The following is a 20,413-nucleotide window of genomic DNA, read 5'->3' on the forward strand; positions in this document are numbered from 1 at the left end:
AGTCCTGAAAAACAATCCATGAAGCCCATGTCTGACAGAACTTGGTGCTTGAGTCGTAGATAACGGAGGTCAAGTCCTCCATATGCATAATGTCGTTCACCTGTGAAACCCAGAGGGACAATGTAGGAGGAGAAGGGTCTTTCCATCGTAATGGGATACAATGACGAGCTGCTATCACTAAAAAGTGAAGCAGGGAGCGCTTATATATATTCACCGGGACGTCGCAGTGATGAAGAAGGAAGAGGGCCGCGTCCAAGGTTATATCTGTGCCTGTGACTTCAATTATCACTCGTTTTATGCCTTCCCAAAACGGGGTAAGAAGGGTGCATGACCAGAAGGTGTGGAGGAGGGTACCATTGTCCTGCCCACATCTCCAGCACAAAGGGGATGCTGTAGGAAAGATATAAAGATGTGGTGCAATCGAGCTGGGGTCCTGTACCAACGAGTCAACAGTTTAAAGCCCGCTTCTTGATATCGTGAACTAATCGAGGTCTTATGAGCCATAGTGAGTATACGTTGGCTTTGTGTGGGGGAGAAGGAGATACCCAGATCCGTTTCCCATTTAGAAAGATAGACAGGGAGGGGGAGATCCGGGGGGTCTATGAGAAACTTGTATATTGTGGACAGTGTGTGTCTAGCCAATTCAGAGCCAGTACAAAGGACCTCTAGAGAAGTCCTGTCCCTTTGGTAGGAAGTAGGGGGTGAAATAGAAGAGCAGAAATGACGTAGTTGGAGGGAACGCCAATGCCCTAGCGGCGGGAGGTCAGGGACCTGGGCCATGTCTGCCATGGATAGCCAATCATTGCCGTTAAGAAATTGGGCTGCTCGAAACCATCCCGAGGTCCGCCATGAGCGGAAGACTGGGTCCGTCATACCGGTGGTAAAAGAGGGGTTGCCCAGTATGGGATACATTGAGGAGTGAACCGGGAGGAGGGATGACCGAACTGAGAGAAGGGAGCAGCACAACAGTGTTGGGCCTATAGTGGGGTGATGACGGAGGTGTTTGAGTTGGTTACGATGTAGCCAAGGGATAGCCTGTAGGGGTATAGATGAGAAACTCTGTTCCAGGCCCACCCATGGTTTAAAACCTTCGTGTTTACACCAATCCACCACTTGAGCAAGATGGAATGCAGTATAATAAGAGCAGACGTCAGGGAGTGCTAACCCTTCTGATTCCCTAGATCGACATAGGAGCGCGCGTGAAAGTAGAGGGGTTTTACCGTTCCAAATAAAAGAAATCTGGAGAGAGTTGACCGCTTTAAAAAATGTAATAGGTATAGCAATGGGAAGGGTCTGGAAGAGATAGAGGAGTCTTGGAAGTGCATTCATTTTGAAGATGGTGCACCGTCCCATCCATGTAAAAGTGCCTTTAGACCACCGGGCGCAGTCCGCCTTAAGATCAGCAAGAAGTGGAGGAAAGTTCAAATGGAAAAGATCCTTCAAATCTGGGAGAACATGGACACCCAGGTATTTCAAGGCTATCGGAGCCCACTTAAAACTGAAAGATTGTTTCAGGGACGAGAGGAGGTGGGGAGGAAGGGAAATATTCAGTGCTTCGGATTTAGAAAAATTAATCATGAAGTTGGATAAGTTGGAGAAGCGCTGAAATTCCCGCATGAGATTTGGGAGGGAGACGGTTGGGTTAGTCGAGAAGAAAAGTAGGTCATCAGCATAGGCAGCTACCTTGCTGACTGAGTTATGTGTCTCCAAGCCCCTCACATCTGGATTAGCTCGAACATGGCGTAGGAAAGGCTCCAATGTCAGTACAAAGATCAAGGGGGACAAGGGGCACCCTTGCCTGGTGCCATTGTAAATGGAGAACCCTTCCGAGAGGATGCCATTCACGCGAACTCTAGCAGATGGGCACGAGTACAGGGACATTATCCATCCCATCATATGAGATCTAAGGCCAAGACGTAAGAGGGTTTCCTCCATAAAAGTACAGTTGACCCTGGCTTTGTGAATAAGGTTGATGGCTTTAGTCGTGTTGTCCCGTGCTTCTCTGCCTACCATAAAACCCGCCTGATCTGTATGAATGATCTCCTCAAGCAACGGTGCAAGACGAACAGCCAGAATCTTAGCAAACAATTTGATGTCGGTGTTAAGGAGGGAAATTGGCCTGTAACTAGCACATTGTAAGGGGTCTTTACCGGGCTTGGGAATTACAGCAATATGCGCTCTAAGAGTGTCGGGAGGGGTGGGAGACGAGGTGGAGAAGGAATTGAAGGAGGTTAAAAAATGCAGTCCCAGCGCTGACAGAAATTTTTTATAATATGGGAGCGTAAATCCATCTGGGCCAGGGGCTTTGCCCGACCGGGAATGTTTTAGAGCGTAGGAAAGTTCTTGCAGGGTGATCGTTTTTTCCAGGTCAGAGAGATTATCCTCTGATAGTGAGGGGAGGCTAGACTCTGCGATATAAGCCGAAATATTTGACCTGAAGTCTCTCGCTGACGTGGAGGGGTTAGTTGAATCCGTATTATACAGGGAGGCGTAGAATTCCCGAAATGTGGAAGCTATATACATAGGTAATCGGGCACGTGTTTGGGAAGAGGACATAATCGAGGGTATGTAGTTCTGGGCTTGTTGAATGCGTAATGCTCTGTCAAGCGATTTACTGCTTTTGTTGCCGTATTCATAATAGTGGCGTTTGCATTTGGAAAGCGTGGCTTTGGCCCTGGACATCAGGAGAGTTCAAAATTCCTCTCTTTTATGGAGGAGGGTAACCCGGCAATCCGGATCACGGGAGCGTTTATGGTCGATCTCAAGGATTTCAATCTCCGATAGCAGACGGACTGTAGCTGCAGCACGTTCCCTCTTTAACCGGGCACCGTGTTTGATAAACGTACCCCTAATCACACATTTGTGTGCCTCCCAGACAATACAAGGATTAGTGGCCTCTGTGGCATTATTCGCGAAATAGTCATCTATGGAGCGTTGAATATCTGCGTTAACGACCGAATCCGAGAGAAGAGACGGATTCAATTTCCATTGTGATTGGCGGAGGAGGGGGGAGTGTAGAGAGAGGGTCAGGGTAACGAGGGCATGGTCCGCAAAGGAGATTGTATCAATGTCCGCAGAACGGATGGAGTGGAGAGAATGATGTTTGATAAAAAAGAGGTCAATTCTGGAGTATGTGTCATGCACTGCGGAATAGAAGGAAAAGTCCTTGTCAGCTGGGTGAAGGAGTCGCCAGGTGTCTACCAATTGGTGCTCGTGAAAGGACCTCAGAATACGGCGGAGTTGGGACATCGAAAAGGATGACGACCCACTTCACGTATCTATTGTGGGATCTAATGCTACATTAAAATCCCCACCCAGAACTATGATACCCTCACCAAATTCCTCCAAAGCATTCAAAAAACCAATAAGGGCTGTGCCCTGACCAGAGTTGGGCAGGTAAAAAGAGGCAAAGGTGTATACATGAGAGTCAATAGTTCCCTTAAGTAAGAGCATCCTTCCCATATCATCACTGCGAGAGCCCAGGAGTTCCCAGGGGAGGGATCTGGAGATCAAAATACTTGTCCCCCTTGATTTCGTATCAGGAGAGAAACTATGGTATGTATTGGGAAACCAAGTATTAGACAGCTTAAAGGGCTTCTGTTGGCACAGATGAGTTTCCTGAAGGAACACAACCTGTAGATGTTGGCTTCTCAGCATATTGAAGAGTATGGATCGCTTTCCAGGGCTATGTAAGCCCTTGACATTTAGTGATCCTATTTTCAGGTCCACTTGCATATGTTGCGCCATTTTTGCTGTGGGGTGTAATGGAGGGAGGGAGGGAAAGGTGGGGGAAAGGAAAGACGGGGGTTGAGTAAGTGGGAAAGAGAGAGATAAAGAGAGAAAGAGAAAAATATCGAGACTACACAAAAGAAAGAGGCCCAAGGGCCGGCTCCTCGTAGGTGCGAGACCTGTGGAGAAAGGGTATTAAATTTGTGGGGACCTGGAAAACCACGGGGGGGGGGGGGGGAGCCCCTTCATAGCTAGCACAACCATCAAACAGTAAACCATTTCTTCCATCACTCGCCATAGGGAGAGCGACGGAGGCACATACATTTATAGAACCGAAGTCAGCGACTCAGTCCCTATCGGACTGGGGCGAGTTACATAGGTCCTGCAAACCATGGAGGTGTGCAGTCCAATAACCTGTTCCAAGTATCATTAAAGTAGTACCCAACCGAACAATAAAAAGAGGCTTTCATGACCGTATGTCGAACGCAAATCGGTACGCATACTTGTCGTGGGAGCCTGCAGCATAACGAGCAATAAACATGGCAATATCAAAAACATAAGCCTGTGAATATGAGCTATATTAACCCCTTCCCTCTTTAGCCACTTTTGACCTTCCTGACCGAGCCTCATTTTTCAAATCTGACATGTTTCACTTTATGTGGTAATAACTCCGGAATGCTTTCACCTATCCAAGCGATTCTGAGATTGTTTTCTCGTGACACATTGGACTTTAAGTTACTTGCAAAATTTGCTCGATATGTTCAGTATTTAATTGTGAAAAACACCAAAATTTAGCGAAAAATTGCAAAAATTAGCATTTTTCTCAATTTAAATGTATCTGCTTGTAAGACAGGCAGTTATACCACACAAAATTGTTGCTAATTAACATCACCCATATGTCTACTTTAGATTGGCATCGTTTTTTGAACATCCTTTTATTTTTCTATGACCTCACAAGGCTTAGAACTTTAGCAGCAATTTCTCACATTTTCAAGAAAATTTCAAAAGGCCATTTTTACAGGGGCCAGTTCAGTTGTGAAGTGGCTTTGAGGGCCTTATATATTAGAAACCCCCAAAAAGTCACCCCATTTTAAAAACTTCACCCTCAAAGTATTCAAAACAGCATTTAGAAAATGTCTTAACCCTTTACACATGTCACAGGAATTAAAGCAAAGTAGAGGTGAAATTTACAAATTTCATATTTTTTTGCAGAAATACATTTTTAGTACAATTTTTTTTATAACACAGAAGGTTTTACCAGAGAAATGCAACTCAATATTTGTTGCCCAGTTTCTGCAGTTTTAGGAAATATCCCACATGTGGCCGTAGCGTGCTACTGGACTGAAGCATCGGCCTCAGAAGCAAAGGAACACCTGGTGGATTTTGGGGCCTTATTTTTGTTAGAATAAATTTTAGGCACCATGTCAGGTTTGAAGGGCTCTTGCGGTGCCAAAACAGTCAAAATCCCCCAAAAGTGACCCCATCTGGGAAACTACACACCTCAAGGAAATTATCTAGGGGTATAGTGAGCATTTTGACCGCACAGCTTTTTTACAGAAATTATTAGAAGTAGGCCATGAAAATTAAAATCAACATTTCTTCAAAGAAAATGTAGGTTTAGCGATTTTTTTTCTCATTTTTACAAGGACTAAAGGAGAAAAAGCACCATAAAATTTGTAAAGCAATTTCTCCCGAGTAAAACAATACCCCACATGTGGTAATAACCGGTTGTTTGGAGACACGGCGAGGCTGAGAAGGGAAAGAGCGCTATTTGGCTTTTGGAGCTCAAGTTTAGCAGGAATGGTTTGCGGAGGCCATGTCACATTTACGAAGTCCCTGAGGAGACAAAACAGTGGAAACCCCCCACAAGTGACCCCATTTTGGAGACTACACCCATTGAGGAAATTATCTAGGGGTATAGTGAGCTCTTTGACCCCACAGGTTTTTTGCAGAAATTATTGGAAGTAGGCCCTGAAAATAAAAATCAACATTTTTTCAAAGAAAATGTAGGTTTAGCTTATTTTTACTCATTTCCACAAGGACTGAAGGAGAAAAAGCACCACAAAATTTGTAAAGCAATTTCTCCCGAGTAAAACAATGCCCCACATGTGGTAATAAACGGCTGTTTGGAGACACGGCTTGGCTTAGAAGGGAAAGAGCGCTATTTGGCTTTTGGAGATCACATTGAGCAGGAATGGTTTGCGGCGGCCATGTCACATTTGCAAAGCCCCTGAGGGGAAAAAACAATGAAAACGCCCAAAAAGTGACACCATTTAGGAAACTACACCTCTTGTGGAATTCATCTAGGGGCGTAGTGAGCATTTTGACCCCACAGATGTTTCATAGAATTTATTAGAATTGGGCAGTGAAAATAAAAACAATCCTTTTTCTTCAATAAGACGTAGCTTTAGCGCAAATTTTTTCATTTTCGCAACAAATAAAGGAAAAAAAGAACCCAACATTTGTAAAGCAATTTCTACCGAGTACGGCAATACCCCATATGTGGTCATAAACTGCTGTTTGGGCACACGGCAGGGCTCAGAAGGGAAGGACCGCCATTTGGAGTGCAGATGTTTCTGGATTGGTTTCTGGGCGCCTGTGGGCCCAAAACAGTGGAAACCCCCCAGAAGTGACCCCATTTTGGAAACTACACCCCTCAATGCATTTACCTACGGGTGTAGTGAGCATGTTAACCCTGCAGGTGTTTTGTAGAAATTAGTGTGAACTCGATGTTGCAGAGTGAAAATGGGATTTTTTCCACAGATATGTGGACAATATGTGGTGCCCAGCTTGTGCCACCATAACAAGACAGCTCTCTAATTATTATGCTGGGTTTCCTGGTTTTAGAAACACCCTACATGTGGCCCTAATCTCTTGCCTGGACAGTCGACCAGGCTCAGGAGTGAAAGCGTACCATGTAAAATTGAGGCCTAATTTGGCGATTTACAAAGTATTGGTTCACAACTGCAGAGGCTCAGATGTGAAATAATAAAAATAAACCCCTGGGAAGTGACCCCACTATGGAAACTGCACCCCTCAAGGCATTTATTAAGGGGTGTAGTGAGCATTTTCACCCCACAGGTCTTTTCCATAAATGAATGCGCTGTGGATGGTGCAAATTAAAAATTTATATTTTTCCCTAGATATGCCATTCAGTGGCAAATATGTCGTGCCCAGCTTATGCCACTGGAGACACACACCCCAAAAATTGCTAAAAGGGTTTTCCCGGGTATGACGATGCCATATATGTGGAAGGAAACTGCTGTTTGGGCACGCTGTAGGGTTCAGATGGGAGGAAATGCCATTTGGCTTTTGGAGCGTGGATTTTGCTTGGTAGTAGTTTTGTTTGGAGTCTTACTGGTGTTTCCGTTTATAATGTAGGGCATATGTAAGCCGGGCGGAGTATATAAGGGGCATAGTCAGGTGGTATAATAACGGGGTAAAAAAAAACAATAAAATAATCCATAGATGTGTGTTACGCTGTGAAGCAATCCTTTCTGCACAAGCCAGTGTCGCACTGATATATGGCGTCCTTTATTATCCCCCTTTTGATCCACACTCCGCGCCTTTGTAGTTTGGGGAATTTTGCTAGGAAGTGTTGTCCTGGTATAATACGGGCACCGTCGCTTCCAGCGGATATGTTTGGGCCCTCCCTTTCCTGGTTCCCTAATTTTAGGTCCTTGATAAATCGCCTCTTCAAACAGAAGAAATGTTCCCCTCGGGCACAACTGCATATTTTTTTATTTCCTGACTTATTGGAGCCATAACTAATTTTATTTTTCATAGACGTAGCGGTATGAGGGCTGATTTGTTGCGGGACGAGCTGTAGTTATTATTGGTACCATTTTGGGGTACATGCAACCTTTTGATCACCTTTTATCCTATTTTTTGGGATGCCAGGTAAACAAAAAAACGCAATTCTGGCACAGCTTTTTTCGTTTTTTTTTTATACAGCGTTCACCATGCGTTATAAATTACATGTTAACTTTATTCTGCGGGTCAGTACGATTCCGGCGATACCTAATTTATAGAACTTTTTCATGTTTTACAACTTTTTGCACAATAAAATTACTTTTGTAAAAAGAATGTATTTTTTCTGTCGCCAAGTTGTGAGAACCATAACATTTTAATTTTTTTGTCGACGCAGCTGTATGAGGGCTTGTTTTTTGCGGCACGAGCTATAGTTTTTATAGGTACCATTTTTGGATACGTGCGACTTTTTGATCACTTTTTATTCTAATATTTGTAGGGCAAAGTGACCAAAAAACAGAAACTCTGGTAACGTTTTTGACTGTTTTTTTTACGCTGTTCACCGCGTGCAATAAATAATATAATATTTTGATACCTCCGGTCGTTACGGTCGTGGCGATACCAAATACATATGGTTTATTATTATTTTTCAATAATAAAGGACTTGATAAGAGTAAAAGGGGGATTGTGTTTTATTTGATTACTTGAAACTTTTACTGTTTTCAAACTTTTATTTTGTGCACTTTTTTTTACACTTTTTTATACTTTTTTTTACACTTTTTCTCAAGTCCCACTAGGGGACTTGAAGGTCCAACGGTCAGATTTTTTTTTTTCTAATACATTGCACTACCTATGTAGTGCAATGTATTAGATCTGTCAGTCATTCACTGACAGCAAGCCGATTAGGCTTCGCCTCCCGGCGGGGCCTAAATCGGCTTCCGTAATGGCAGAGCAGGAGACCATTGTGTCTCCTGTTGCCATAACAGCAGTCGCCAGTCCCGATTGCCTGTCAGGGCTGGCGATCTGCTAGTAACCGCTACGATGCAGCAATCGCTTTCGATTGCTGCATCGAAGGGGTTAATGGCAGGGATCGGAGCTAGCTCCGGTTCCTGCCGTTACAGGTGGATGTCAGCTGTACAGTACAGCTAACTTCCACCGCTGATGACGCCGGATCAGCTCCTGACCCGGCGCCATCTTGCCGGCAGCTACGGAAGCCGATCAGGCTCCGCCGCCGGGCGGATCTTGACCGGCTTCGGTGCTAGGCAGACCGGGAGGCCAGTATTAGGCCTCCGGTTGCCATTGCAGCCACCGTAACCCCGGAAATTTCATTACTGGGGTTCCGATGAGCTGCAAACACCTTAAGTGCAGCGATCGCGTTTGAGCGCTGCACTTAAGGGGTTAATGGCGGGGATCGAAGCTGATTTCGGTCCCCGCCGTTACAGCCGGATGTCAGCTGTAAGATACAGCTGAGATCCGGTGATGATGGCACCGGCTCAGCTTCTGAGCCGGTCCCAAACATTTGGCGTACATGTACGGCAAGATGCGGGAAGTCAGTACTTTCCATGACGTACATGTACGGCAAATGTCGGGAAGGGGTTAATCATGACTCCCCCAGTTTCTTAAGAATGATGTGAGGTGCGGGGGGTACTGTTATATGTGGCATATAATGAGTAGCAGGTAATATCAAACTCCAAAATCACCCACGGATGTTAATCATACATGTGCTGCTCTACATGATGCAAGGAAACTAATACGTTGCAGCCGTTAGTCAGCCCGAAGTAAGTGGTTGAGTAGCTGGAGCGGCCATAGTTCCTTAATAGGAATTATGGGCACTGATGGGTTTTACTGAGAGGAACATTTAGCTGTAAGGAATCAGATAAGAGAACCAGAGAAATGAATAAACAAGACATAACATATTAAGTCCTTGTGAAGCCATAATTGCAGGCAACATCATAAAAATAAAAGGATATCAGAGCGTGTGGTCACTCTTAGGCCTCAGGTGGGATCCTGTGGGATAGATCCACTAGTGGTAGATGTGGCGCCCCAGGGATAAATCTGTTGAGGGGAGGCTGGTTGGTTCTTCTGAGACGGCGTCTTTGAGGTTGGTCGACTCTCTCCAATGCTAACCAGTTGGGATCTGGAAAGGGGTCGATTTGAAGAAAACGAAATAGGCCATCAAGATCCGAGAAGTGACGTAAAAGGTAGGAGCCAGAGTTATTCTTGACGACAACATGGAACGGGTGGCCCCATCGGTATGTAGCGCCTGCCGCCTTGATTTTTTCCAGTAAGGGGTGGAGAAGTCGTCTCATATAGAGTGTTTGTGGCGAGACATCAGGGTATATAGTGATTGTACTACCCTCCACGGACATAGGACCATGTGACCATGCGCCCCGAATAATTGCATCTTTGTCAGTGTAGTAGTGTAGACGGCATAAAACGTCCCGTGGTGTAGACGGATCGAGCGGGCCTGGCCGAGAGACTCTGTGAATGCGGTCTATGAGGAAAGTCGCGTCTTTTTTTTGTAAACAAATTTTATTGAGTTTTATAACATTATTACAAAAAAGAAAATCAAATATTATATATCAAAATTGATCCATGAGAAAAGGAGATGTACCATAATAGAAACATATTGCATAAGATATGGCAGAGAATACAATATTCTACAACATTCACAGTATCACCGATGTGCATTGAGGTTCTTGTTGTTACAAATAACATTAGACCAAAGTAACTAAACAATCAAACGTAACCCCCACCCCCCCACCATAGCTCAGGGGCCCATCAGTTTTCAATTAATCTTTAATAGAAACCAATATTTAAAATTTGGACATCAGATCTAATAATCATAGATATCTACATGGTCAAGCTTCGTGTACCCCCCCCTCCTTGCAATAGACCTTCACTGAGGCCCTAAGTTACCTAACGTCCCCGCAACCGCTCTTGTCAAATACCACGTGTAATGAAATGGTGCCATCAATTCCACAATCTCGCTTTGTTGATAATGCTTGCAGATAAAGGTCTTCCATTTCTGGAAAAATTTGGAAGCTTTAGCTTCCGGTGTACGCTCTATATCTAACTTATCCATATGTATACCCTTCTTCATCTGGTACATTAGATCTGTAAGTGGAGGTATAAGGGGTGTAAGCCATTGTGCCAATGAGCATCTTTTAGCAATCAGCGTCCCCTATTTTCCTGATCATTTAACTGAAGAGCCAGGGACTGTAAGTGTGTTCTAGTGTCAATGGCAGTCCGTTCCAGGGAGGCCACTCTGGAATCAATAGTAGATACAGTTTGCTCAGTAGAAAGAGCCCTAGAATCAATTCTGTCTACTTCCAGGCGTAGCTCTGCTATGTCTTGTTGGTGTGCTTGCTCAATCCTGGTAACCAGGGAGTCAAGGTCCTGTCTAGTGGGGAGGGCCTGGATCATTTCCCTCAGCAGGTGTAAATCAGCGTGTAAGCCCATTTTGTACTTCAGTACCACGTGGGTGCGGTAGAATGGCGGGTGATTCCCTCATGGGGAGTGTGGCGAGTGGGGATGCAGGGCTTACCGCATTCTGCGCACTGCAGGAGAGAGGATCAGCGTCTGGGCTCATGTATGCTAGTGCAGGTCGCGACCGAGGAGGAGGAGGGAAGGGAGCCGACATCTAAGTGGCCGGATGCAGTGGCAATGCGTCCACCATTGCTGCTGGAGAGGCCGAGACTGTTTGTGAGGAGGAGAGGAAGCGTTCCATGCTCTTGCAGCGGCCGGAGGAACAGGGTAAGGAACGAGAGGCTCCAGGGCAAGTTCCCCTTCGTTTACCTGGCATCGCCTGCCGGGTTTACCCAGTGTTAATTGCTGTACTGTGCCTGCTTATCCGGAGCTCCCCCAAGATGCGTGCTCACAGCTCCATAGCTAAGCCACGCCCCCCTGCTGACTGTATTTCAAGTCATCATGGCGGGGTATTGGGAAAAGTTTTCAACTAGCAATAATCACACCTCGGTTAAACCTCATACTACCACTTGCCAAAGCTAAAGAAGCTCAGTTGGCAGACATATCCATGCCTCCCAGGAAGAGCTAATTTAAGCCGTGGCTAAACAAAACGGACTCCTCCCGTGTGCCGCTACTGCAAGGCATCCTGGGGGATTTGGCAGACAAAGACCTCAGGATGTGCGAAAAGGGCCCACTATATGCATGGAATCTAAAGTCCTACCCAACCATCCCCAGTCCACCATATCAAAAGCTTTTTCGGCATCCACGGTAAGGATCGCTGGAGATGGATGAGCAGAAGTATTAAGATTTACGTCGTCTAGAACACTCAGAATCTTCCGTATGTTTGACACTGCTGAGCGGCCCTTGACGAAGCCCACCTGGCTAGGGGAAATTAATCTGGGGAGAATGAAGGCTAGTCTATCTGTCATTATTTTAGACATCAACTTCAGGTCCAAATTAATTAACGAGATTGGTCGGTACGATGATGCTAGAGCAGGGTACTTATCCTGTTTCGGCAAAACCTTTATATATGCGACATTAGAGGCTGGTGGAATCGGCTGTCTGGACAGGTAGCCATTATATAGTTGAAGCAAACATGGAGCCATTTGATCCCTCAGAGCTTTGAAATATTCCCCAGTATACCCATCGGGGCCTGGCGCTTTATTGAGTTTCAAGGAATTGATAGCAGATTTGAGCTCATCTTCCGTAATTGGGGAATCTGAGCTGAATAAAGAACAACATGAAACAGTTAGTATGTCCATACCACATCTTCCAAATCGACAAGGCTCAGAAGAAGTGAAGAACCGCCATCCAGACCCTTCTCACTTGATCTGGCAGGTAGTATAAAAGCTGACTCAAAACGGGCAATCATCGGTGAATAAAGAACGGCTCTGTGCGTCCGTGTTAGCCATCGAAATCTTGTCAGGTATCAGCTGAAACCAGACGACCCACCCGCTGAGGCTTCGGAGAAGATGGCGGAATTGTAGTAATGTCCCGACTGTCCTCTACACTCCGAAATACCGGGGCTGAGCGAAGAGGGGGCGTAGGGGAATCCTTCGAAGTTGAGGGCTTCAAGCTTGCAAAGGCCTCTTCCGGCGACTGGAACGATTCGAATGATCCATCCGATTGAAAAACTTTTAAAATCGCGGGGTACAGTAAAGCGAATTTCATCTGGCGTTTGTACAGATCTGAGCAAATTTGAGAGAATGCTCACCTTTTCTTAGTAACTTCCGCCGAGAAGTCTCCAAAGATGAGGTTACGATGACCTTTGTAATCTAATCCATCTTTTCTGTTCTTGAAGGATTTGAGCACAGACATCTTGTCAAAGTAATCTAGGTACTTTACAATTACTTGCCTCGGGCGATCTCTCATTGTATTCACATCACTACGGTTATCCGACTTTGCCGCACGCAGATCAGCTCCAATTCTATGTGCTCTTTCCACCCTGCATGGATGGTGTATGCCCAAAGCTGCCGGCAGATCCAGCTCACATAGACGTCTCAGATCTTTAGTTGGCACCGATTCTGGTAAGCCGACGATGCGCAGATTATTCCGCCGAGAGCGGTTCTCTAGATCTTCTACCCGCTCCCACAATTTCTTGTTCTCCAACCGGGTATCTCGTATGAGTTGTAGTACCTCCTCGAGTCCAGAATCCATATCCTGAATCGCCGTTTCCAGCTTATCTAGACGTTCCTCATGCTGTGTCACCGAGGTATGCAGGTTTGACAATGAGGTTTCTATCGTTTTAGATAGAGATTCCTGCAAATCCAGGGTAATTAACTGTGCCACCTGTATCGCCAGTTGCTTGTAATCAATGACACAGGATGTGTCGCCTATGCCCCATACTTGTGAGGATCCCTCCGAGTGTTCAGGCAAGACACTAGGCGGGTCATGCCCGTCCGCCATATTGGGCGGTTGTTCAGCCACGCGTCCTGATTTGCTTTGCGTCTTGGATTTCCCCATTACTGAGACAAATCTGTCCATGCACTCACCGGTCGATCGGGTACTGCGCCCGGAAGATGGCTGGGTGATCTGTGCTTCCCCAGAGAATGTAAGTACGGTCTGACAGGGAGATATGTGGAACAGAGGCAGGAGCGCTCTCAGGCGTGCATCCCTACATGCCGGGGCCGGAACCGGAAGTCAGGAAGTGCTAATTTAAGCCGTGGCTAAACAAAACTGACTCCTCCCTTGTGCCGCTACTGCAAGGCAGCCTGGGGGATTTGGCAGACCAAGACCTCAGGACAGCAGACATAGCCGGAACGCGACTGTGTTGCAGGGGAATGTCCAACCTCAGGACAGCAGACATAGCCGGAACGCGACTGTGTTGCAGGGGGATGTCCAACCTCAGGACAGCAGACATAGCCGGAACGCGACTGTGTTGCAGGGGGATGTCCAACCTCAGGACAGCAGACATAGCCGGAACGCGACTGTGTTGCAGGGGGATGTCCATCAGTCAAAGGGAAAAGTGGGCTCGGGCTTCAGTTTCTGGAACAGATAAACCTTCCGCGCTGGGGGACAACAAAGCCATCTGCACTCCCAATCCTTCTGTTGTTCACACGGTAGATAAAGTTTCCAGAGAGACCAGCAAAAATTGCCGATGCTGACTGTATTTCAAGTCATCATGGCGGGGTATTGGGAAAAGTTTTCAACTAGCAATAATCACGCCTCGGTTAAACCTCATAGGCTATGATACTGCCACTGCGCAAAGCTAAAGAAGCTCAGGTGGCAGACATATCCATGCCTCCCAGGAAGAGCTAATTTAAGCCGTGGCTAAACAAAACTGACTCCTCCCTTGTGCCGCTACTGCAAGGCATCCGGGGGGATTTGGCAGACCAAGACCTCAGGACAGCAGACATAGCCGGAACGCGACTGTGTTGCAGGGGGATGTCCAACCTCAGGACAGCAGACATAGCCGGAACGCGACTGTGTTGCAGGGGGATGTCCATCAGTCAAAGGGAAAAGTGGGCTCGGGCTTCAGTTTCTGGAACAGATAAACCTTCCGCGCTGGGGGACAACAAAGCCATCTGCACTCCCAATCCTTCTGTTGTTCACACGGTAGATAAAGTCTCCAGAGAGACCAGCAAAAATTGCCGATGCTGACTGTATTTCAAGTCATCATGGCGGGGTATTGAGAAAAGTTTTCAACTAGCAATAATCACGCCTCGGTTAACCATCATGGGCTATGATACTGCCACTGCGCAAAGCTAAAGAAGCTCAGGTGGCAGACATATCCATGCCTCCCAGGAAGAGCTAATTTAAGCCGTGGCTAAACAAAACTGACTCCTCCCTTGTGCCGCTACTGCAAGGCATCCTGGGGGATTTGGCAGACCAAGACCTCAGGACAGCAGACATAGCCGGAACGCGACTGTGTTGCAGGGGGATGTCCAACCTCAGGACAGCAGACATAGCCGGAACGCGACTGTGTTGCAGGGGGATGTCCATCAGTCAAAGGGAAAAGTGGGCTCGGGCTTCAGTTTCTGGAACAGATAAACCTTCCGCGCTGGGGGACAACAAAGCCATCTGCACTCCCAATCCTTCTGTTGTTCACACGGTAGATAAAGTCTCCAGAGAGACCAGCAAAAATTGCCGATGCTGACTGTATTTCAAGTCATCATGGCGGGGTATTGGGAAAAGTTTTCAACTAGCAATAATCACGCCTCGGTTAAACCTCATGGGCTATGATACTGCCACTGCGCAAAGTTAAAGAAGCTCAGGTGGCAGACATATCCATGCCTCCCAGGAAGAGCTAATTTAAGCCGTGGCTAAACAAAACTGACTCCTCCCTTGTGCCGCTACTGCAAGGCATCCTGGGGGATTTGGCAGACCAAGACCTCAGGACAGCAGACATAGCCGGAACGCGACTGTGTTGCAGGGGGATGTCCAACCTCAGGACAGCAGACATAGCCGGAACGCGACTGTGTTGCAGGGGGATGTCCATCAGTAAAAGGGAAAAGTGGGCTCGGGCTTCAGTTTCTGGAACAGATAAACCTTCCGCGCTGGGGGACAACAAAGCCATCTGCACTCCCAATCCTTCTGTTGTTCACACGGTAGATAAAGTCTCCAGAGAGACCAGCAAAAATTGCCGATGCTGACTGTATTTCAAGTCATCATGGCGGGGTATTGGGAAAAGTTTTCAACTAGCAATAATCACGCCTCGGTTAAACCTCATGGGCTATGATACTGCCACTGCGCAAAGCTAAAGAAGCTCAGGTGGCAGACATATCCATGCCTCCCAGGAAGAGCTAATTTAAGCCGTGGCTAAACAAAACTGACTCCTCCCTTGTGCCGCTACTGCAAGGCATCCTGGGGGATTTGGCAGACCAAGACCTCAGGACAGCAGACATAGCCGGAACGCGACTGTGTTGCAGGGGGATGTCCAACCTCAGGACAGCAGACATAGCCGGAACGCGACTGTGTTGCAGGGGGATGTCCATCAGTCAAAGGGAAAAGTGGGCTCGGGCTTCAGTTTCTGGAACAGATAAACCTTCCGCGCTGGGGGACAACAAAGCCATCTGCACTCCCAATCCTTCTGTTGTTCACACGGTAGATAAAGTCTCCAGAGAGACCAGTAAAAATTGCCGATGCTGACTGTATTTCAAGTCATCATGGCGGGGTATTGGGAAAAGTTTTCAACTAGCAATAATCACGCCTCGGTTAAACCTCATGGGCTATGATACTGCCACTGCGCAAAGCTAAAGAAGCTCAGGTGGCAGACATATCCATGCCTCCCAGGAAGAGCTAATTTAAGCCGTGGCTAAACAAAACTGACTCCTCCCTTGTGCCGCTACTGCAAGGCATCCTGGGGGATTTGGCAGACCAAGACCTCAGGACAGCAGACATAGCCGGAACGCGACTGTGTTGCAGGGGGATGTCCAACCTCAGGAAAGCAGACATAGCCGGAACGCGACTGTGTTGCAGGGGGATGTCCATCAGTCAAAGGGAAAAGTGGGCTCGGGCTTCAGTTTCTGGAACAGATAAACCTTCCGCGCTGGGGGACAACAAAGCCATCTGCACTCCCAATCCTTCTGTTGTTCACACGGTAGATAAAGTCTCCACAGAGACCAGCAAAAATTGCTGATGCTGACTGTATTTCAAGTCATCATGGCGGGGTATTGGGAAAAGTTTTCAACTAGCAATAATCACGCCTCGGTTAAACCTCATAGGCTATGATACTGCCACTGCGCAAAGCTAAAGAAGCTCAGGTGGCAGACATATCCATGCCTCCCAGGAAGAGCTAATTTAAGCCGTGGCTAAACAAAACTGACTCCTCCCTTGTGCCGCTACTGCAAGGCATCCTGGGGGATTTGGCAGACCAAGACCTCAGGACAGCAGACATAGCCGGAACGCGACTGTGTTGCAGGGGGATGTCCAACCTCAGGACAGCAGACATAGCCGGAACGCGACTGTGTTGCAGGGGGATGTCCATCAGTCAAAGGGAAAAGTGGGCTCGGGCTTCAGTTTCTGGAACAGATAAACCTTCCGCACTGGGGGACAACAAAACCATCTGCACTCCCAATCCTTCTGTTGTTCACACGGTAGATAAAGTCTCCAGAGAGACCAGCAAAAATTGCCGATGCTGACTGTATTTCAAGTCATCATGGCGGGGTATTGGGAAAAGTTTTCAACTAGCAATAATCACGCCTCGGTTAAACCTCATGGGCTATGATACTGCCACTGCGCAAAGCTAAAGAAGCTCAGGTGGCAGACATATCCATGCCTCCCAGGAAGAGCTAATTTAAGCCGTGGCTAAACAAAACTGACTCCTCCCTTGTGCCGCTACTGCAAGGCATCCTGGGGGATTTGGCAGACCAAGACCTCAGGACAGCAGACATAGCCGGAATGCGACTGTGTTGCAGGGGGATGTCCAACCTCAGGACAGCAGACATAGCCGGAACGTGACTGTGTTGCAGGGGGATGTCCATCAGTCAAAGGGAAAAGTGGGCTCGGGCTTCAGTTTCTGGAACAGATAAACCTTCCGCGCTGGGGGACAACAAAGCCATCTGCACTCCCAATCCTTCTGTTGTTCACACGGTAGATAGAGTCTCCAGAGAGACCAGCAAAAATTGCCGATGCTGACTGTATTTCAAGTCATCATGGCGGGGTATTGGGAAAAGTTTTCAACTAGCAATAATCACGCCTCGGTTAAACCTCATGGGCTATGATACTGCCACTGCGCAAAGCTAAAGAAGCTCAGGTGGCAGACATATCCATGCCTCCCAGGAAGAGCTAATTTAAGCCGTGGCTAAACAAAACTGACTCCTCCCTTGTGCCGCTACTGCAAGGCATCCTGGGGGATTTGGCAGACCAAGACCTCAGGACAGCAGACATAGCCGGAACGCGACTGTGTTGCAGGGGGATGTCCAACCTCAGGACAGCAGACATAGCCGGAACGCGACTGTGTTGCAGGGGGATGTCCATCAGTCAAAGGGAAAAGTGGGCTCGGGCTTCAGTTTCTGGAACAGATAAACCTTGCGCGCTGGGGGACAACAAAGCCATCTGCACTCCCAATCCTTCTGTTGTTCACACGGTAGATAAAGTCTCCAGAGAGACCAGCAAAAATTGCCGATGCTGACTGTATTTCAAGTCATCATGGCGGGGTATTGGGAAAAGTTTTCAACTAGGACTAATCACGCCTCAGTTAAACCTCATGGGCTATGATACTGCCACTGCGCAACGAAGCTCAGGTGGCAGACATATCCATGCCTCCCAGGAAGAGCTAATTTAAGCCGTGGCTAAACAAAACTGACTCCTCCCTTGTGCCGCTACTGCAAGGCATCCTGGGGGATTTGGCAGACCAAGACCTCAGGACAGCAGACATAGCCGGAACGCGACTGTGTTGCAGGGGGATGTCCAACCTCAGGACAGCAGACATAGCCGGAACGCGACTGTGTTGCAGGGGGATGTCCATCAGTCAAAGGGAAAAGTGGGCTCGGGCTTCAGTTTCTGGAACAGATAAACCTTCCGCGCTGGGGGACAACAAAGCCATCTGCACTCCCAATCCTTCTGTTGTTCACACGGTAGATAAAGTCTCCAGAGAGACCAGTAAAAATTGCCGATGCTGACTGTATTTCAAGTCATCATGGCGGGGTATTGGGAAAAGTTTTCAACTAGCAATAATCACGCCTCGGTTAAACCTCATGGGCTATGATACTGCCACTGCGCAAAGCTAAAGAAGCTCAGGTGGCAGACATATCCATGCCTCCCAGGAAGAGCTAATTTAAGCCGTGGCTAAACAAAACTGACTCCTCCCTTGTGCCGCTACTGCAAGGCATCCTGGGGGATTTGGCAGACCAAGACCTCAGGACAGCAGACATAGCCGGAACGCGACTGTGTTGCAGGGGGATGTCCAACCTCAGGACAGCAGACATAGCCGGAACGCGACTGTGTTGCAGGGGGATGTCCATCAGTCAAAGGGAAAAGTGGGCTCGGGCTTCAGTTTCTGGAACAGATAAACCTTCCGCGCTGGGGGACAACAAAGCCACCTGCACTCCCAATCCTTCTGTTGTAGGGGGATGTCCAACCTCAGGACAGCAGACATAGCCGGAACGCGACTGTGTTGCAGGGGGATGTCCAACCTCAGGACAGCAGACATAGCCGGAACGCGACTGTGTTGCAGGGGGATGTCCATCAGTCAAAGGGAAAAGTGGGCTCGGGCTTCAGTTTCTGGAACAGATAAACCTTCCGCGCTGGGGGACAACAAAGCCATCTGCACTCCCAATCCTTCTGTTGTTCACACGGTAGATAAAGTCTCCACAGAGACCAGCAAAAATTGCTGATGCTGACTGTATTTCAAGTCATCATGGCGGGGTATTGGGAAAAGTTTTCAACTAGCAATAATCACGCCTCGGTTAAACCTCATAGGCTATGATACTGCCACTGCGCAAAGCTAAAGAAGCTCAGGTGGCAGACATATCCATGCCTCCCAGGAAGAGCTAATTTAAGCCGTGGCTAAACAAAACTGACTCCTCCCTTGTGCCGCTACTGCAAGGCATCCTGGGGGATTTGGCAGACCAAGACCTCAGGACAGCAGACATAGCCGGAACGCGACTGTGTTGCAGGGGGATGTCCAACCTCAGGACAGCAGACATAGCCGGAACGCGACTGTGTTGCAGGGGGATGTCCATCAGTCAAAGGGAAAAGTGGGCTCGGGCTTCAGTTTCTGGAACAGATAAACCTTCCGCACTGGGGGACAACAAAACCATCTGCACTCCCAATCCTTCTGTTGTTCACACCGTAGATAAAGTCTCCAGAGAGACCAGCAAAAATTGCCGATGCTGACTGTATTTCAAGTCATCATGGCGGGGTATTGGGAAAAGTTTTCAACTAGCAATAATCACGCCTCGGTTAAACCTCATGGGCTATGATACTGCCACTGCGCAAAGCTAAAGAAGCTCAGGTGGCAGACATATCCATGCCTCCCAGGAAGAGCTAATTTAAGCCGTGGCTAAACAAAACTGACTCCTCCCTTGTGCCGCTACTGCAAGGCATCCTGGGGGATTTGGCAGACCAAGACCTCAGGACAGCAGACATAGCCGGAATGCGACTGTGTTGCAGGGGGATGTCCAACCTCAGGACAGCAGACATAGCCGGAACGCGACTGTGTTGCAGGGGGATGTCCATCAGTCAAAGGGAAAAGTGGGCTCGGGCTTCAGTTTCTGGAACAGATAAACCTTCCGCGCTGGGGGACAACAAAGCCATCTGCACTCCCAATCCTTCTGTTGTTCACACGGTAGATAGAGTCTCCAGAGAGACCAGCAAAAATTGCCGATGCTGACTGTATTTCAAGTCATCATGGCGGGGTATTGGGAAAAGTTTTCAACTAGCAATAATCACGCCTCGGTTAAACCTCATGGGCTATGATACTGCCACTGCGCAAAGCTAAAGAAGCTCAGGTGGCAGACATATCCATGCCTCCCAGGAAGAGCTAATTTAAGCCGTGGCTAAACAAAACTGACTCCTCCCTTGT

The 20,413-nt window shown here is 47.6% G+C and overlaps 13 non-coding genes and 1 pseudogene across 13 annotated transcripts; all 14 read right to left on the minus strand.

The window, feature by feature from the left end:
* Positions 1-11,360: 11,360 nt before the first annotated feature.
* LOC142751336 (U4 spliceosomal RNA) lies at positions 11,361-11,488 on the minus strand (annotated as a pseudogene).
* Positions 11,489-14,016: 2,528 nt separating this feature from the next.
* LOC142751301 (U4 spliceosomal RNA) lies at positions 14,017-14,157 on the minus strand. The gene has a single exon (XR_012882854.1). It is a non-coding gene; the product is annotated as a U4 spliceosomal RNA (small nuclear RNA).
* Positions 14,158-14,512: 355 nt separating this feature from the next.
* On the minus strand, positions 14,513-14,653 carry LOC142751324 (U4 spliceosomal RNA). The gene has a single exon (XR_012882875.1). It is a non-coding gene; the product is annotated as a U4 spliceosomal RNA (small nuclear RNA).
* A 355-nt stretch (positions 14,654-15,008) lies between these two features.
* LOC142751260 (U4 spliceosomal RNA) lies at positions 15,009-15,149 on the minus strand. The gene has a single exon (XR_012882814.1). It is a non-coding gene; the product is annotated as a U4 spliceosomal RNA (small nuclear RNA).
* Positions 15,150-15,504: 355 nt separating this feature from the next.
* On the minus strand, positions 15,505-15,645 carry LOC142751173 (U4 spliceosomal RNA). Its single transcript, XR_012882728.1, has one exon. It is a non-coding gene; the product is annotated as a U4 spliceosomal RNA (small nuclear RNA).
* A 355-nt stretch (positions 15,646-16,000) lies between these two features.
* On the minus strand, positions 16,001-16,141 carry LOC142751290 (U4 spliceosomal RNA). The gene has a single exon (XR_012882843.1). It is a non-coding gene; the product is annotated as a U4 spliceosomal RNA (small nuclear RNA).
* Positions 16,142-16,496: 355 nt separating this feature from the next.
* Positions 16,497-16,637, minus strand: LOC142751305 (U4 spliceosomal RNA). The gene has a single exon (XR_012882858.1). It is a non-coding gene; the product is annotated as a U4 spliceosomal RNA (small nuclear RNA).
* Positions 16,638-16,992: 355 nt separating this feature from the next.
* Positions 16,993-17,133, minus strand: LOC142751174 (U4 spliceosomal RNA). Its single transcript, XR_012882729.1, has one exon. It is a non-coding gene; the product is annotated as a U4 spliceosomal RNA (small nuclear RNA).
* Positions 17,134-17,488: 355 nt separating this feature from the next.
* On the minus strand, positions 17,489-17,629 carry LOC142751175 (U4 spliceosomal RNA). The gene has a single exon (XR_012882730.1). It is a non-coding gene; the product is annotated as a U4 spliceosomal RNA (small nuclear RNA).
* A 355-nt stretch (positions 17,630-17,984) lies between these two features.
* On the minus strand, positions 17,985-18,125 carry LOC142751332 (U4 spliceosomal RNA). Its single transcript, XR_012882883.1, has one exon. It is a non-coding gene; the product is annotated as a U4 spliceosomal RNA (small nuclear RNA).
* Positions 18,126-18,474: 349 nt separating this feature from the next.
* On the minus strand, positions 18,475-18,615 carry LOC142751291 (U4 spliceosomal RNA). Its single transcript, XR_012882844.1, has one exon. It is a non-coding gene; the product is annotated as a U4 spliceosomal RNA (small nuclear RNA).
* Positions 18,616-19,194: 579 nt separating this feature from the next.
* On the minus strand, positions 19,195-19,335 carry LOC142751306 (U4 spliceosomal RNA). Its single transcript, XR_012882859.1, has one exon. It is a non-coding gene; the product is annotated as a U4 spliceosomal RNA (small nuclear RNA).
* Positions 19,336-19,690: 355 nt separating this feature from the next.
* On the minus strand, positions 19,691-19,831 carry LOC142751176 (U4 spliceosomal RNA). Its single transcript, XR_012882731.1, has one exon. It is a non-coding gene; the product is annotated as a U4 spliceosomal RNA (small nuclear RNA).
* A 355-nt stretch (positions 19,832-20,186) lies between these two features.
* Positions 20,187-20,327, minus strand: LOC142751177 (U4 spliceosomal RNA). The gene has a single exon (XR_012882732.1). It is a non-coding gene; the product is annotated as a U4 spliceosomal RNA (small nuclear RNA).
* Between the last annotated feature and the right edge of the window lie 86 nt (positions 20,328-20,413).

The sequence above is a fragment of the Rhinoderma darwinii genome, chromosome 3 (genome assembly GCF_050947455.1).
Source record: "Rhinoderma darwinii isolate aRhiDar2 chromosome 3, aRhiDar2.hap1, whole genome shotgun sequence".
NCBI lineage: Eukaryota > Metazoa > Chordata > Amphibia > Anura > Rhinodermatidae > Rhinoderma > Rhinoderma darwinii.